At 44.2% G+C, this 5,529-nt stretch overlaps 1 long non-coding RNA gene across 1 annotated transcript; it reads left to right on the top strand.

Annotated features, from left to right (window-relative positions):
* Nucleotides 1-3,674: 3,674 nt before the first annotated feature.
* Nucleotides 3,675-4,272, top strand: LOC118564402. The gene is made up of 2 exons (XR_004931839.1): nt 3,675-4,005; nt 4,179-4,272. It is a non-coding gene; the product is annotated as an uncharacterized LOC118564402 (long non-coding RNA).
* Nucleotides 4,273-5,529: the final 1,257 nt, after the last annotated feature.

Here is a 5,529-nt window from a genome sequence, read left to right as displayed (position 1 = left end):
CATGGTTGGCCCTGCTGTCTTCACTGGTCGGGCTATCTGTATCCCTAGCGGTAAAGAGGTGGATGTGAAATGTAAGATTAAGGCGGGCCCTCAGAAAAAAATCTATACAGCACTGATTGAAAGCCCTTCTTCCCCCCACCTCCCCCAAGACCTACTTGTGGCTAAAGTTCTCACAGATGTAAAGAGGGGATATGCTCCAGTCAGAGTCATGAATATGTCCCAGAAAAACATCACTATTAAGCCCAACACTCAGCTTGCCACAGCTTTCTTGGTGGACAAAGTGGTTGAATCCTCTGACACAAAAGGAGGCAAACATCAAAGTGAAATGAGAGAAGAGCCGTGTCTGAGCCTAGGTCAAGTGGTGGCTGGTTTTGAGGTGGACCTGGTTGGAGCAGCAGTGGAAAATGAAGACCAGCGTGCTCTCCTCAGGAAATTGGTGGAGAAAAATGGGGATGTCTTCTCCCAGAATTCTATGGATTATGGCCATACAAAGACTGTGCAGCATGAAATCCCTCTTGTAGACTCAAAGCCATTTCGACTTCCATATCGTAAGATTCCCCCTTCTCAGTGGCAAGAGGTGAGGAACCTACTGACAGAGATGGAAGCTGCAGGAGTTATCCGGCAGAGTAAAAGCCCATATGCATCACCAGTTGTGATTGTTACAAAAAAAGATGGGTCGATAAGGCTTTGTATTGATTACAGAAAACTGAATTCCTGCAGCACACGCGATGCATTTCCTCTGCCACGAATTGAAGAAGCATTGGAGGCACTGGGGCAAGCTAAATACTTCTCCACACTGGATCTTACATCAGGGTACTGGCAAGTGGAAGTGGCAGAGCATGATAAACACAAAACTGCATTCAGCACGCCCATGGGGCTTTTTGAGGCCAACAGAATGCCATTCGGGCTCCAGAATGCCCCGTCAACGTTTCAGAGGCTCATGACGTGCTGTTTTGGGGATCTGAATTTCACTCACCTGCTCATTTATCTTGATGACCTCATAATATTTTCCAAAACATTTGAGGAGCATCTGGAACGCCTCCAGCTGGTTTTTGATCGACTGAAAGAACATGGTTTGAAGTTAAAACCCTCAAAGTGTCAGTTGGTGAAGAAAGAGGTACAGTATCTGGGCCACATTGTGTCTGCGGAAGGAATCAAGACAGATCCAGAGAAGATCAGCAAGGTTAAGAACTGGAAAACACCCACTAATCGTAAAGAGGTCCTGCAATTTTTGGGATTTGCAGGGTACTACAGACGCTATGTGAAAGGTTACTCCACGCTGGCTGCTCCCTTGTACCGTCTCACCTCTGGCGATCCCAGAAAGAAAAAGAGAAAGACCCATAAACACACTGATTCTGAGCAACCATATCTGTGGACTGATGAGTGCGAAGAGGCATTTCAGCATTTAAAGGATAGACTGGTGACAGCGCCAATACTAGGCTATCCAGACTACAACCTACCTTTCGTGCTGCAGACTGATGCTTCTGGGGAGGGACTGGGTGCTGTGTTGGCTCAAGTTCAGAATGGGGTTGAGAGGGTCATAGCTTATGCCAGCAGAGGCTTAAGCCCACCTGAAACCAGATATCCAGCACACAAGCTGGAATTTCTGGCCCTAAAGTGGGCTGTCACAGACAAGTTCTACGACCATCTATATGGACGTTGTTTCTCTGTCTTGACAGATAATAACCCCCTCAAATATGTTATGACGACAGCCAAGCTTGACGCCACGGGGCAGAGATGGGTGTCCCAGCTATCGTCTTTTGAGTTTGACATCCAATACAGAAGGGGACAGAACAATGCAAATGCTGATGCTCTTTCACGCATGTCCAACCAAGAAGTCACACAGACCTTACAGTCATGCCCTCATCATGTCAGGGTCACTGAATCAAAGCCTCCAGGGCCCCAGCATACATTCGACAACACTGCAGTTTCAAAGGGGCCAGATAGCTGTGTTATTCCAACAGTGAATCAGCTGTATTTGGATGTGGGAACAGATGCACTTCCAGCAATGACAATTCAAGAAATCCGTGCAGAACAAAAAGACGATTCCATTATTGGCCAAGTTCTGTATTTCAAAAATAATAACAAAAAACCGCCTCGAAGCGTGAGGATCGGCATGGGAAGACATGGGAGCCTTCTCATAAAAGAGTGGAGGAGGTTGGTGGTCAGAAATGGCATCCTATACAGATGCATCACAGATGGGCAAAGAGGACACATTGAGCAGCTCATTTTGCCAGAGAAGCTGCGGGTGGTGGCTAAAACTGCTCTGCATGATGATTCAGGTCATTTAGGCTTTGAGAGAACTCTACAGCTGATAAGAGAGCGATTCTACTGGCCAAATATGTCCCATGAAGTCAAATCATGGTGTGAGCAGTGTGAAAGATGTTGTCTTAGAAAGACCCCCACAAGCAGTATTGGAGCCTCTCTGGTCAGCATCCACAGCAATGCCCCCATGGAGCTTGTGTGTGTAGACTTTCTCTGCCTGGAAAAGTCAAAGGGGGGAATTGAAAACGTACTCGTTGTAACCGACCACTTTTCTCGTTATGCTCAAGCCTATCCCACCAAAGACCAAAAAGCACGCACTGTAGCCAAGGTTCTGTGGAAGAATTTCTTCTGCCGGTTCGGTTTTCCAGTAAAGCTCCATGCAGATCAAGGACGCAATTTTGAGAGTGCAATTGTAAAAGAACTATGCAAGATCACTGGCATCACTAAGACTCACACCACTCCATATCACCCACAGGGCAATGGGACCACTGAAAGGTTCAACCGGACCCTAATGAATATGCTGGGAACTCTGCCACCTCACCTAAAGCCCAGGTGGCATGAATATGTGGATGCCATGACCCATGCTTACAACTGCACAAAACATGACTCAACTGGATACACTCCATACTATTTAATGTTTGGGAGACATCCCAGACTTCCAGTGGATCTGGTGTTTGGGACCTCAACCTCAAGTAACCAAGCGGGCTACAGTGACTATGTGCAGACACTCCATGACTGCCTGCTGGAGGCTTATGCACAGGCTAATCACAGTTCTAGGATTGCCAAGGAACAACAAAAGAAGTACTATGATCAAAAAGCAAATGATCAAGTGTTCAGCCCAGGGGACCGGGTGCTGGTCAAAATATGTCATGTGGAAGGACGACAGAAGCTCGGAGACAAGTGGGAGCCATGTCCATATATTGTGGTGAAGAAACAGCCTGAAATACCAGTGTATGTGGTACAACCGGAGGATGGTGGCCCAGAAAGAGTGGTTCACAGAAACCTTCTTACCCAGTGCATGTTTATCCCGGTAGAGGAGGAGGACAAACCTACAGCTGAGGAGGAGGAATCAGATTTAGATCTGAATGAGACAAGGTTAGAAACAGACCTGCAACAGAATGCAGAGGCAGTCAGCATGGAGGAAACTGGACCATCTCTGCAGCTTGGAGAAATGAACCAAAACGACAAACAAGCCAGCCAAGAGGAAGGGGATAAGGCAGGAGAAAATGCATCCCATGGCATTTCAGATTCACTGCAGAGCAGTGGGATTCCAAGAAAAAACCCACCCCGGGCCAGACGTCCTCCCAAAAAGTTGTCGTATGAAGAAAGGGTCACAAAAACAGAAGAGGAGCAGCAGAAGATAGAAAGAGGATGGAAGCTGTGGCAGAGGGAAAAGGCCAAGAGAGCTCAAAGACACACATAAACACTCAAAGACACACAACCATACATATCATACAAGATAAATCTGAGCAGTACATTTTATTGTTGATGAAAAGCCTGTTTAGGGCTCTTTCAGTTAATTCTTTTCATGTTCTGTTTTGTTTGATGGCAGAGACGCCATCAAATAAAGAAGGGGTAGATGTAAAGCGGTGCATAAATGTTCCAAAAGGGGGTGCTGTTTTCTGCAATTCCTGGCACTACCGCAATTCTAACATGTTTGTCCTGCTGGGGACACCGTAGTGCAGGGGATTTTTTGTGCGCGAACGCTGTATTCCTTACAGTGTGTTTACTGCCTGTAAGGTAAGCAGCAGCTCTGCTAGCCCGGTGTAAAATATATTTTACATTAATATGGAGCTATTTCTATTTGGTCAGTTTGCCAGTTAAATACAAATTGCATTTTGTATTTGTGATGTTTGAATATTTTGTAAAAAAGAAAATGTTTGAATGCTGACAGTGTGTTTACTGCCTGTAAGGTGGACGAAATAAACGCGCCAAGGTCTCCCCACAACTAAGAGCCCTGTGTCCAGTTCCTCTTCTGCACGGAACACATCCCACCTTCACCCAAAAGAAAACACAACGCAGAGTCCATAGGGTGTCTTCTACCAGCTGCAGGTTTAAAGAGGGAAAGCCTGGGTTACATATATATATATATATATACAAAAGACAAAAGTGGTAATATGAGAAAAACGTCATATTATGACAATTAAGGGGGTACATTTCCAGAATAGTCAGTTTGCAGAACTATCTTAGTCCTGGAGTAATAGGGCCAGGTTAGACTCTTATAATTATTTTTATTCTTTATGAGAATAAAGTCTGGAGAATGAAGCCAAAAGGGATACGAAAATTAACTTGTAATATTACAAAATAAAAATATTACGAATATAAAGTATATTCTGAGATTAAAGTCCCTCTGATACTGTTTAAGTGACTGAGTCTAACTGCAGATTTGCCACATTCAACATGGCGGACGCTCTGACGCATCCGCAGCATAAGCAGAACCCGCCCGACGAGGCGTCTACACATATAATGTCTATGGTCCTCTCCCCCAGCCAGTCCTTCAAACTCAACAAAACAGAGTAGTTAATGACTGAAATAAACAAAAGGTGTTTACTAAATGTGTGCACCCATAATAGTAAACAACCTAATGCAAAAAACACCACAGAAGAGTGAAACTATAAATATATTGTGTGAAGACATTTAAATAAATACTAACACGGAGGAAAGATGCAGGAAACTCCACACAAATAAGAAACAAATAAGAAACCATTTATTCTATGCAATAGGTAGGGTGGTGACAAGCAAATTTATTGTTCTTACAGTTCAAGTGTGAAGTTGCTTACTTGCTATAGGGACTTTAGGCCCATGACGTCTAGTTCAGTTTCGATTACATTATTGGGACCAAAACTAATTAATTACCTGTCTTTTCTGCATTGAGCGGAGGAAATTCTCACTCATCCATAGGTTGGAAACACTGATTTTACGACTTTAGTGGGCCATTGTCACGTGGTGACAAAAAATGTAAAACTGCATGTCATCAACATAGATTGCTTATTAGATGTATTAACCCATAGTCTGAGTTAGTGGGATCATATATGAAAGCAGCCCAAGAATGGAGCCTGAGGTACTCCATGTTTACTCTTTGTTTGCTCTACTTTATAATCATAGAATCACACATAATAGTTCTGGTCTGTCAAATTGCATTTGAACCAGTTTAAGTACAGTACCAATAAATAATCCCCACCTTTCCTGTCCATCAGGATGTGATGATCCGCTGTATCAAATACAGAGCAGAGATCCAGCAAAAACAACATAGTACCTTCTGAT

This window comes from Fundulus heteroclitus, chromosome 10 (genome assembly GCF_011125445.2).
Source record: "Fundulus heteroclitus isolate FHET01 chromosome 10, MU-UCD_Fhet_4.1, whole genome shotgun sequence".
NCBI classification, from domain to species: Eukaryota; Metazoa; Chordata; class Actinopteri; order Cyprinodontiformes; family Fundulidae; genus Fundulus; species Fundulus heteroclitus.
This window is presented reverse-complemented; position numbering and strand designations above follow the sequence as displayed.